Source organism: Anser cygnoides, chromosome 14 (genome assembly GCF_040182565.1).
Source record: "Anser cygnoides isolate HZ-2024a breed goose chromosome 14, Taihu_goose_T2T_genome, whole genome shotgun sequence".
NCBI classification, from domain to species: Eukaryota; Metazoa; Chordata; class Aves; order Anseriformes; family Anatidae; genus Anser; species Anser cygnoides.
This window is the reverse complement of record NC_089886.1, coordinates 810,455-823,655: the sequence shown is the minus strand read 5'-3', so window position 1 is coordinate 823,655 and position 13,201 is coordinate 810,455. Positions and strand designations below refer to the sequence as shown.

At 42.3% G+C, this 13,201-nt stretch overlaps 1 long non-coding RNA gene across 21 annotated transcripts in view; it reads right to left on the bottom strand.

Annotated features, from left to right (window-relative positions):
• Positions 1–13,201, bottom strand: part of LOC106032731 (uncharacterized) — a 96,418-nt gene that overhangs the window by 7,683 nt on the left and 75,534 nt on the right. For 14 of the 21 annotated variants that reach the window (XR_010824922.1, XR_010824929.1, XR_010824927.1 and 11 more), the window contains 2 exons: positions 1,307–13,181; positions 1,175–1,217 (listed from right to left, as the gene is read on the bottom strand). This is a non-coding gene — a long non-coding RNA (uncharacterized lncRNA). The remainder of the gene's footprint in view (positions 1–1,174; positions 1,218–1,306; positions 13,182–13,201) is intronic. The other 7 variants (XR_010824936.1, XR_010824932.1, XR_010824919.1 and 4 more) reach the window with 7 other exon arrangements.

Sequence of the window (13,201 nt, the reverse complement as noted above, 5' to 3'; positions counted from 1 at the left end):
TTTTCACTTTCTTGAAGTGTGATAAGAAACAGCTCCTTGTTTCTGGTTCAGAGAAAAAATTGATTTTTAACTTTGGCAGCTTTCAGTGTGGCTGAGCTGCACAACACATGACACCACACTGTGTAGTTACCATATGAAAATGATGAATGAATATGAAGTGGAAGGAGCAGCAAAAGTAATTTTCCCATGACCTTGAAACGGAAAGGAAGGTAAACTGGGAAGGTGTGCGTGGCACCAAGCTCAGGCGCAGCCACAAACCTCGCTTCAGGTCTGTCTGCAGACCAAAAAAATCGCATGATATATCTTTTATTAAGTGATAGATAGCTGTGCTCTAGACCTACAAAACACTCTTGTGTGTATAAGATTCATTTTTCTCAAGCTGAAATCCCCAAGACTTGTGTTGTTTTGCTCTCAGAAATGAAATTTCTGCTGGTAGCAGTTATAGAAAGCAGAGAACATGCTTACCGTTAATGTAAGCAAACAGTATATATGGAAGTACAAAGCAGCAAATATTAAGAATAACTTATTGGTACCCCAAAAGACCATGGAAATTTTTAAACATACTTCTGGGGAGAAGGGGTGGTGGTCTCTCAACAGAAGTAATGCACTGGTTTAATAAATGAAATCTAATTTTGCAACGATCTCGATCCAGAGAGGCACGCGGACCTTGACTACTTACACAGTGCACTTCCATCCTTTTAACCTGCAAAATTGGATTCAAAATAAAGTTGCAAATTCCCAGCCATGCTCTCGTGGAGATACAGTATGTGCTACCACTTTCACAGTTGTTTTGCACCTCTGGACTTTCCAGTCCATAGGAAACTAGAAGGAAGCTGAAAAGAAAGCCTCCTTCAGCAGAGGTGTGGGAACAGGGGTGATCAGAGGGAGAAGCCCTTTACAAGCTGCTAAAAGATTTGTTTATAAAATCAGGAGGGCATTCTGGTAATAAAACTGGGAGGCATTCACAGAAGGTGATGTGCCTAATCACGCTGCCATCTTTGTGCAGAGGAAAGCTACCGCACCACAGATTGCACTTCTCCATGGCAATGGCTTCTGCAAGGTAGCAATCAAAAGATGGAGAAAAGTGCTGCATCACTCTGCCTTTTACAATCCCTCCATTATTTATTTACATCGAGACTAATTTCTCTGCTAGAAACAAAGTGATGAACTGTACCAGGGCAGAACTTCCCTGTTGCTTGAAATTGCTTCTCAGTCACCTGAAAAGAGAAATTCAAGTGAGAATGGCTTGTATTGCTCAATCCATCTTCAGATGAGAAACCCACCACCTAATCAGTATTTATCTTACCTAGGCAAATGGCAACATCTATCTGTTTTTTTCCTGATACCGCAACAAAGGGATGACTGGGCTCAGAGCCATTCATTGTAGGGAGGTTGCCTGTATTTAAGTAAAACAAGAAGACAAAGAAACAAGAAGAGAAAAAGTCAGCAGCAGGGCAGCACTGAGCTTACAACACACAAAGCTAAACTCACTCTCCTGATAGCCTTGATCAACCTTGTAAATTTGACCATTAAGAATACTATATTTGTTAAAAAAAAAAAAAATGGGACTCTAGCTATTCAGAACACAATCTTTCCTGTTGTGAAATAACATGGGGATTTTCTTATTTATTTATAACATAACACTTACCACAAGCAGCTATTTTCTGAGGAGGAATCAAAACCAACCTCTTTCTTTTTAGATTTAGGGCAGACTCTAAATAGCCAAGGTGACTGAAGCCTTCATTACAGACAACGGTGCAGAGAGGATTGAATTTCCCAGTGGGAAGTGGGCAGACAGAAACTGAGCTCTGCAGCCCTCGGCTAGGCTGCGGTGCGCTGCAACGCCAGCACGGAGCACAGCCGGCACCGACCGAAGCCCGGCAGCGCGTCTGCCTGGCAGCAGCAGCAGGAGCTCCCTCCCTCCTCACCGGCCCCGTTCACCCGATTCCCGCAGCACCTCACTTCACGGTCACCGGCATCACGTGCACCCTTCAAAGCCTCAAGCCAAAGCCTTCGGGAAGGCGAGGCACTGAACGAGCTCCCGATGCCCACCCGGCAGCCAGCTCCGGTCTCCAGCGAAGGCTGCCCAGTGCCCAGGAGATGCCACGGGAGCCCTGCGAGCCGGGAAGGCGGCGGTGCTTTCCAGAGAGCACAACACCTACCAAGAGGTTGTGTCGGCTCAGACACACCTTGAGCGACCTGCCAAAGCCAGGATCACACTGACCTTGTTTTAGGGCGGAAGAGACACCCAAGTACGCATCAAGGTGCAAGCAGCCACCAACCAACCGTTTGGTTAGTAAAAATCACCCTCCCTAAATTTACCAGCTTTTTCTCCTAGAGAAGTCCCCAGAACCATTCTAAAGTGAAGTACGGTGATAAGTGCACCACAGAGGAGGAATCAAGGTTATAAATCAATTTGCTACATGAATTATCTTTGTTTCATTCACATTCGAGAGCAACGGAAAACTTACTGGGATTCATGAGCAAATTACAGATTTGACGTACTGCGAACAGCTTTGCCATTGTAGCTGTGGTTGATTTTAATAGATGAAATTGTGTGAAAATTCTCCGTATTGTCTCAGAAATTAGGAAGTGCAGCATTCAGGGCAGGGGAACAGCAGCAGCACACAGCATCTTCATAGTAACATCATTCCTGGGCAGAAAAGTATCAAAATTCCCAAAAGACAGAATGTGAAAGTCAGCCCAAAAATATGAGGTAATATATGAATGGGAGTGAAGGAAGAGCTTATCCAGTGCCTTTAAAACAGAACAGTTCATACAATTAAATAAAGAGCTCAAAGCAGCACTGCAGAGCTCTCAGCACTTTGGAGATGCAGTTAAGTACTGATCACTTCCCTTTGTAGCTGCTCCTCTCAGAGCTGGTGGAAAGCATGACTTTCGTTCCCAGCTATTTCTCTTTTTCAGAGCTCATAAGCATGCTCTTTTATTAAAAGTTAAAAGCAGCGCATAAATTAGGTGCTTTTTCTTAAGAGAACAAGGCTGCTTTTAAAATGCTGGCATATGTTAAATTAGAAGGAAGTTAACTTCAGAAATCTTAGAGCAGTATGAAACAGTTGCCAGTAAGACAGAATGATTTATTCATGCTCTGCAACAAGCTTGCGCAACGGGGGAAGTTGTTCCTCTCCATTCTCTCCGCGCTGCGCCATCTGCCTTGACACTCAACCAGCCGAAAGTCCATTAAGAGGTGCTTCATTATTTATACTGTAAATTGATTTAAGATTAAATTAATTATACATGCCCAGCCAAAAACTATCGCAGCATCCCATAAGCACCTCTTCTGGGCAGTGTTCCTGGGCTGCTGCACCCAGAGACGAGCAGAGCCGCCGAGCGCTGAGCCCCAGCCCGGGGAGGACCCCGGCCGAGCCGCCGCGGCCCCGAGGAGCCGGCAGGGGAGCGGCACCGTGGGGCTGGGGGCTGCTGTCACGGGGCAGGAAGGCAGCGGGTGCAGCCCGGTCCCGCTGGGCGATAAAACCGGGCCGCAGGAGAGGGGCTGCGGCGCTGCAGGGGTGAGCAGAAGCGCAGCAGACGCAGGGACGCAAAATGGACAGTGCGTCAGCTAAGAGAGAACCTCCTGAGAATGAAAAAAAAAAGAAAAAAACAGACATATTTGTAAATAAGCACTTTTTGAAACACTGGATATCTTCATTGTAATGGCTTTTGGTGGTGGTGGTGGGCTTTGTTGTTGTTTGTTTTCTTTTGAATATAGAGAAGTAATTGCATTCAAAACTTTATTCAATACTTGGCAGGATTTTGGACCATTAGCCACAAAACGTCATGTAACATCTGCAATTTTTGCTTTTATATTCAACATGTTTTTCCAAGTGGTTGTAGTTTGTTTGCCTTTTTTTTTTTTTTTTTACAGTGAAACCATTATTTGCCCCCAGCTGAGATTAATAATGGTATTTTATCACATCCCATGTACTCATCAGCCTAGGGGAATACTCCCTGAGTTGTTGTTTTTTCACTTTTCTCTCATAAAATGCTTCATCAGTTCTCATAATGTAAAAAGTATATCAGAAGCCAGAATAGCAGTTAACACATTATCACACTTTTCATTCCTCAGGATGAAATCTAAGTATTGATTCCAGTTATTTTTGTAACAAAAGATTTGCTTGAACTCCCACTCAAGTCCAACGAAGGACCCCCAAAGGACTTAGCTGGCCCAGGACTTAGCGAACAATTTCCTGCAAAATTCTTAATAGGACTAATTAACTCTTTAATGTCAAGACTTTTTCAATGGCAAATTAGATTTTTCAAGTGAATACCATTTTTCCACAGCAAGAGCTTCTGCAGAAAAACGCTTTCTTTATTGTAGGCTAGCAGCCCGAGCCGGGGACTGCCCGGCCTGGCCTCGCTGCTTGCGGCCGCTGCCTTCCCCCGCAGCTCACGCTCCCGGCCTGGCCGCAAGGAACCCTGAAGCTGAGGGGTCCTGTCTGAACTGGAGGCTGAATGAGTAGCTCAGGCTGTAGAGGAGAAATTTTACTATATGGTCTTTTTGCACACTACGCAAATTTTCTGTATCTGTGTCTCTTTGTGGGTCAGCACAAAGCTACGGCTGTAGTTAACTGCCGCAGACTGGATCACACGTGTAGCAACAAGCCAAGCACTGAGGTGAGCTTCATTTTCTTGCAGGTAGGTTAAATTGAACTCGATGAGGGCACATTAAGCAAGTACCTGTGTGAGTAGCAGGGAGTTTTCAGATCAAGCCATGCATTTATAAGGCAGATGTTCATTAGATGCTACGCTTCTGCAAGGGGAACGCATGCAGTCCATCTGCGTGCATACCTTTCCCTTTCTTGCACGGAAATATATTCACCATTTGCAGTGAAATCTTCCACACTGATAAGGCTAGGTTTGTTAGGGCCTTGCAAAACTGGTAATCCCAAAATAGCTGAAAAGAGCCAAACAGAAAGAGTGAGGTAGTAACTGAGAGCCGGCCACACGGCCTCACCAGTGGCATGCTGTGCGTGGGCTTTAGGAAAGCCACCAGCAAGCTGAAAAATGAGTTTGTTAAGATCTGTGTACAGTAAACGGTCCATATGATGTATGATTTATAAGATGTTACAGCAGTCTTGAAAAGCCTTTTAATTTCAGAGAACCTGCTGAAGCAGGGAAAGCTGTGCTATTTAAGGAATACAATGGGCCTATAGGCAGAAAAGCTCTCAGATAACGGTAAAGTGGCTGTCTGGCACATCTGCATTTTGTAACTGCAAGTATAAGCAGCTAAAAGGAATAGAGTGGTGCAGGCCAGTAAACAACACAAGGGATAATTTATATCCTGTATGGTAAAGGATAAGATGCACAAGAAAAAACGACCTAGGAAGAAAGTAAAATAAAAATATAGCAGAGAAGCATAAGAGGATCTGTGTAAAGCAACGACAGAGTTAACAGGCTCTGTACGAGCACTTGCACTGCACTAGCTCCACGATTTTGGAAGAGGTTTCTGAAAAGTAATGAATGCTCGGGAAAGCTGAATGTCCTACACATACCCTGGATCTATTTATATGTGAATTATAATTTCTTTAGTGATTATTTCTGACAACCTGGTTGTTGAACAAGTTACCGGCCACATTTCCATATAAATACGTTGCAGGAGTAATATTTTGCACAGTTGTGAGTGACCCTTAACTCTATACGGTGTTCTGCCCGCGTGTGTTTGCATGCTTTATATTTCCAGTCTTGGTTAGGGTAAGTGTTGTATATAAGCCACTACATCCTTTCGGAGTTTCCTTGTGGTTACAAAAGCAGATTTCTTCAGCTTTACTTCCTGCAGATCATTAATCAAGAACTTCAATTTCAATAGACACTCCAGTAAAATAAATGGACAAATAAATTCCTTCTATCAATGGAAAGTAATTCATAACCACTTTTTGTTTGTATTCATAGTAATAGTAGAAGATGAAATTTGGCTTTCCCCAAGTTGTTGTTTGCTTGTTTTTCTAACATTATGAGTCAGGTATATCAATTTCCACATTGGAAATACAATACAGAATAACAGAAACAAACAAACAAACAAAATCTATTTTCAGAGTTTGGGGGGGGGGGGATTTTAGTGACTATAAAAAATCTCCATCTTTGAAAGGATAAAATCACATTTCATGTTATTCTTCAATTTGGAGTATCTTCAAGGGACCTTCTTAATTTTTTCCATATTTTTCATACTCCATCAAAAAATTCCAAAATATTCAGCCTCTGTTGTGCCACTAATCTAAACCTCAGCAGTTTAATTAATTTTCCTCTGTATTTGTTTTCAGCTCTTTCAGTTGCCTACCATGCCTACTAAATATTTAAATTTTCTAGAGCCAGGAATATCACTTACAGAATTTCTGTAGCACTCTAAACATTAGACCCATAATCTACACAGTCATGCAATGTAAATAGCTTATTTCTGAATATTTCTGTTATAAATTACAATGAAAAGAGTTTTTCAATACTGGAAAGACAACTGAGCTGATTAAACACAAACTTCTGGAGAAGGACAAACACTACTTCTATCTTAAGGGATGCATTTAGAAATTACAACTCCCTTTGGCAGCTGCAAAGATACCGAAATCTATTATTCATCAATCAAGTTGTCATCACCTAGAAGATTAGACAGTGGCCCAAGAGACGTAGCCAATATAAGTTTATAAATTTCTCAAGAATAAATAAATAACAAAAAGTCTAACTTACGGAGGATTTGGGCAGAGAAGAGGAGGGAAAGCACAGGAGGGGGTAAGTGACCTCATCACTGAAGAAATGAGATATGGCATATCTCAGTGAGCAAGATTTTATATGCAATTCCATAAAACAATTTCATAAATAAAGCTAAAAAAGCATAGTCTAAATAAAACTAACATAAAGTAGCTACAAATATATTGAAAATCACCAATCAAAGAGTTGTTATTAGTGTCCCCTGTGAAGCTGAGAGGACAGATGAAGTGGAGGCTCCTGAACAGGCTCAGATGCTGGAGTAGAGAAGATACCAATATAATTTGTGGATGACAGCAAGCTGGGAGGGGTTGCAAGCACTTTGGAGGACAGGATCAGAATTCAAAACACTCTTGATGATTGTGGAAGTACTGTGAAATCAGTAAGATGAAAGGTAGTAAAGGCAGTTACAAAGAGTTAAGCTTAGAAAGGAAGGATCAAATGCACAGAAAATGGAGAGCATCCGGAAAAGCAGCAGGGCTGCAGGAAAGCTCTTTTGACACCTGAATACGAAACAGCAGCCAGCTAACAGAGTCTTACCTGCACACGGGCTGCCCACTGAATAAAGACTAGGAGAGGGCTTTCAGACATCATCTGCTTCGTTAGGTCTGGAAATAAATCCCCAGCCGACTGTCATCCAGAAGTACCTTTGTGACCTGGAATTTTGCATCATCCCTGGCACTGACTGTGCCCAAAAGCGTCTCCCCCATCTTCAGAACTATTTGCCATTTACAAGAGAGGGGGGAACTGTGCGGAAATGGCAACTTGAGGTCACTTAACCCAAACCACTGTTTGTGAACTGGAGGTTCTCTTCCTCACGCACCCTCCCATCTTTCACCCTGGTGGTCTCTTGGGTGAGCCCACAGTGGCTATCGATGTCTACCTGTATTTGAGGAACACCAGGTGCCCTCACGCAGCAGTGGGACAAAAGAAAAACAGGAAAAAGACCATAACAGGTGTATTTTTAGCTAATATGTAACAAAAGCATTTCAGTTTATTCACTCTGAGTGTCCCATTATCAAAATACCTATAGTCATCTCTCAGCCCTTAATACGGTTGAAATTATCTTACCTATCCTCTCCATTATTCTTGGTGACAAGTGAACAGTATAAATGCCTCACAGCTCGAGGATAAATATACTTCCCTTACAGATTAGGTTAGATGATATAGTGCAAACAAACATATCCATGAAAAGAAAATAGACATGCTAATCTATAAAGATTTAGATGAAGGAAGAAGCCATCAATCTGGCAGGAGTTATCAGTTTGTTTTTCTTCCTGTGTTACTACAGAGATTTCTTTTTAAGCTATCTACTCTGACTATGCAGGAGATTATGCATGAATTTCAGCTGGCACACAGTTTTTCCTAAAAAAAAATGGGTATTTACCAAAAATGCATCCATTTCTCAGGTGTGGGAGAATGCCCTGAAAAAGAGACAATCTCTTCTTTGAAACTTCTCTCTTCCTGATTAGGAATGCTCTGACAATGTGTTTCACAATAAGAACAAAGGGAGAAGAGACAAAAATAGCGTTCCAACCCTGCTACCAAAATAAATAAAAGTGTGGCTTGAGAAAAGCTGTGCCATATGTATTTACACACACTTGGGTCTGGATTTTCTTGTTGTTCATATGCTTCAGTGCATTCTCTCTTTATTCTAGAAGATGTTTTTTGTTTCCCCAGCCCACTCCACACCTTGTAGTTGAGCTGGTATCAGCACCAGGTATTGCTCTTTGCAGGATGTGCTATCTAGTGTACACAGGGCAAAATGAGATCCCATTGAGAAAGAGGGAAACCCAAAGAGCTTCTCAGCTCTTCCCTGTCTCACCTCAGCTCTGGGGCCGCCAACCACCGAGGAGTCTCAGCCCAGGTCACTGTCCCGGACCCCGGGGTCTGGCACCCCTCACACACATGGGACCCCAGGGGCACTGGGAAATGGCTTCCCCACCGCCTTACTGAACGCTGGATTGAGTTCACGATGGACAAATCAGAGGAAAACAGTACTTGTCTTAAATTGTCTTAAAAGATATAAAAAACTATTATCTGGGCAACCCCTACCACCTTCAAGACTAATCGAAATTTTAAACCCCTAACATTTCACCAGGCTGAAAATCAGGGAAAATTATTATGCTTGTGCAAAGACAGTCAACATGGGTGGTGGTACTGCTGGCTATTTCAGTACTCAGCCTGAAGGACCCCAAAACATGCATTAAATCTCACTGTCCCCTGGGCACAGCATGGCAGCAGCTGAATGCTGATCACGGCTTGGGAAAAGGTGCTAAAGGCAAAGTTTGACTAGCATGGAACTGCAGGGAAGTTTAAGGAGAGGAGATCCAATTTCCAAACTAGAATTTGGCAAGACAATGGACTTCCATGGCTTCCAAAAAGTGGAGTCATACTCCAGTCCACAGAAAATACAACAGGTTATTACAGCTGGTCCACACTTTGAATAACCCAAGTGTTGTATCAGCAACTCTCCAGCAGATAAATATTTTTGCTCCTCACTCATATTAACTCTCTAAATTCATGCAGCTCTGCAGGACCACACTGGAGTCATCCACCACTAACCAATGAACTAAGCAAATTCAAAACAAAAGGTCTTCACCACTGACGATGACTTATCTGGAAAGAAGCCAGTGTTAAACTCAGCTTGAGTTCACCATTTGGGTAACAGAAAAACACAGGAAACATTAACTGGGAATCTCACGTAGCCATTGGTTGAAAAAAAAAAGATTCATTCTATTTATTGCATTATGCAGCTTTAAAACTGCCTTTCCCGGATATGTTAAGTAAGTGATAATTCACATCATGTTTTCTTTAATGAATGAGATAGAAATGCCTTCAATTTCCACATAAATTAGAAGCATTTATATTCTAAACAACTGAGTAGTTATTTGCTAAATTATAATGATGCAGCTCCAGTCCAACTGATGTCAATAGGATTACTCACGTGAGTGATTACTTGTCAATGTGATTAAGGGGTCACTCTCTAATGGCAAATGAGACACCATTTGCAGAGCATTGCTATAAAAGTCTCTGCTTTAAAAATTATGGCCAGTTTTTCACCAATGTTTTCCACATTCATGTAGGGAAATCTCCCACCACAGGACATCCCCCTTGCAGCACCAGAGAGCCCTTCAAAGCACACTCCCCAGGTCTCTCTCAGAGGCAGCTTGTGGATCCAGCCCCAAGCACCTCTGTGCCAAGATTCATTACATGCCCCTTTGGGAAAGGAAGGAGTCTATGGGCCATAGTGTGTACAAAAACAACCACACCTCTATTCAAGTGGGAGTTAACAGGCTTTCTTAACTGGCTAAACATTTACATGGTTACTTGTTTTGTACCTGCACACCTCACCACACACTAGACATACACAACAATAAATGCTGTCATAATGACTACATCTGTCCACAGACATGATCTCCTTCTTCATCCTTCTCAGAAATGCTGCGGCTCTGCACAGAAAACCTCAGCAATAGGTTAGGAGAGAGAGATAATATATTATGTGAAACTTCTGACTGCAGGATTAATTACATAGATCTTATTTTGGCCAGGACGTGTGTAGTTCATAGGAAATCAGATTGCATGGCCACATTTTATGTCTCCTCTACAGATGGAGCCTGTGACATTCCAGGCACCCTGGTGCCATCCAGGGGTATTTGTTCGGCATTGACTCACAGGAGAAAGTGCCATCTCCAGTCAAAAACAATTCCTCCCAGCATCATGAAATTCCTATGAAATCTCTCATCCAAGTACTGGCCAACCTCCAACCAGCTTAGCGTGCAAGATCAAAGACTGAAGTGCAATAGCCCTAGGCAACAGAAAGTACAAAAATGTATACACATCAATTCAGCGAATACTAATTCTACCAAAACAAAAAAGTTACAGAAATAGGAAAATAACACCTGCATCTCCATAAGTATTCTAATACAACCCCTAAATTGTATGGCTATGACAGAATAGACATGGGTGTTGATTTATAGGACGTGCCTTGTCATTCTTCACCTCCCTAAGTGTATGGATGGATATTTTTAACACGGAGTACTACCATGCCTGTGCTTTCCACAATTAGATGTATGGTTTTACCTCCCAGAAATTTCAGTATCCTTTCCTTTGTGATATCCTCATGAAGAGCTTCTGGAGACTTTACTGAAGAACACAAGCGGGCGGCCAAGAAACTCAGCATGTGATCCAGACCTCCTGGCAATGATTTATATGTAGAATATTAAGTTTCTATTAAAAAGAAAAAAAAGGCTAGTGCATTCAGATACTGATAAGTTCCTTTAGCCCTCTAGGTCGTATATCTGCTCTTGCTTAGACCGGGCAATGACACTCCCTCTAGTTCTCATGCTTCTAAAGGCTTTATACAAGTTAGTGGATGCAAAAGAGCCGATTTAAACATTTTACATATTCTTTACACAATAGTAATCATAATGTTGAGCAATAAATACAAGAATCTCTTTTGAGAGAATGCCTCACTATTCTCCATGAAAAAAATAGCAGGGATAACACGGAGGGATAAGAGGAAGGCATTGGAACAAAGATGCTTTCTATTGCCGAAGAGATGGCCATAGTTTCAAATACTAACAAGTTTTTTAGAGCTAATGACTAAAGCCTCAAGTCTAAGCCACTCATACAAACCAATACACAGGCAAGGCTTACAAGGATGACCCTCATAAAATTGGCAGAGTCATTTCTTCCTTCATAAACCACACCAAGAAATACATTCCTAGATAAGCTATTTCTCTGTCTCTGTGACAACCGAGATGGTACCGTGGGTCGGAGCAGAAGAGCTTCGCAGCAGAACCCTCCCACGCAGTGCCCGCAGCAGCCCACAAAGCCCCGTGGTGACGCGGGGCTGCCTGGGAAGAAGTCCAATACGGACACTGGGGGAAATGGTGGGTTTGTGCAACTCCTCCAGCATGAAACCCTTGCTTATAAGCAGAGCTGTAACAAGCAACACTAATTCCTCTACGCCATTTAAAGAACTAAAATTGTTCATTTTCTCCACTGAAAATGAGTTGACAACTGGGACCTACGTCTTTTCGTTATCCCACTCCACAGAAAACTTGGCCAAGAGCAACATGCATTGGACTACCACCTAGGAAACACACCAGGAAGCACAGCCCCTGGCTTGCAGACACAAAAAGGGCTGTTCACCTGGAGAAGACCAGGATTTGGTGCTTTGACTGGACAGTATTGACATTAGCAGAACATATTAAACTGACAGCTTAGTACAAGACATCAGGCTGCCTCACTTAGTTCTTTCACCTTCATTAAAAACAAACAAACTAACTAACAAAACCACCACCAACAAACCAAACCAACAAACAAAAAGCACCTTTTAACGTTAAGAAATGTAATAAGAGGCAGAAATCTTCTGGACAAATCTTCACACATTTAAGTATACATTTGACAAAATAGTAATCAAATTAGATCTGCCAATTTCCTCTGCATTTCTCTGCTGGTCTTTGGGGGACCAGCAATAAGCAGATGTCATGAAAGACAAGCACTCCTAGTACTAATGAACAACTTACATCCAGGACATAAAGGCAGATACTGCAAAGATACAGAAAAAGTTACTTGTGGAAGTTAGATAGCTGTTGCCCACACAGAAAGTAAAGGAGACATAGATAAAACAACAAATACAAGAACTTATTATTCAAGCACAAGCAGGTCAGTCATACTTAGCAAAAGCTGTGTCGTATAGTCTCTCAGGCTAAGGAAGCCACCTCAAGAAGAAAACTATAAAGGAGCAGTCCTCTGTAAGAAGAAAAAAAAAAAAAACCACAATAATTGTTATACTACGTATTTCAGCATGGTAAAAGGCGTTTTGCTGTCACCTTGGACTTTAGAAATTATTTTCTACATTGGACACTTAGAGATAGTCCCAGTCAGCTCCAGGATTCAATTTACAAATGTTATTAGGATGTTTGTGTATCATTAAGGACCACTTGACTGTAGATCTACCCTATCAGAGAATAAGCTGAGTGTAGCAGTAAGCAACCTGTTGAAAGGTTTATAGCCAGATGAATAAGCAAGGAGAATAGTGAAGTGACGATCAATTTCCCCACACTTTTAAAGAGCTGTGAATAGCATCCTGTTAGCAAGCAAGCGGACTCGTTCCTCCAGCAGGTCCCTTTCATCCCGTGATTCAGCAGTCACCTCGATTATGCCCACAGTGGGGCTGGCTTTGATGGTCTCCAGCTCCCACCCATTGCAGGAGATGGATGTGTTTCACTGCTTTCAACTCCTGACCTGTGCTCAACTTCTGACGATGAGGCTCTGGCTGCAGACTTTGCATCCCCGTGTAAAGCAGCTCCCACTTTTTGCCAAAGCAGTGCTCTCGGCTCACGACTGCAGGAAGCGTGTTTGAAGTCTACCGCGGCCTTTTTGTCAATATCACTCTCATCACCGCCAAGTCAAGTTAATAAGCTCAGTTCATCAGCCTTGTCCCTCTGACTACTTCTTTCCTGAAGGGAAATATAATGCA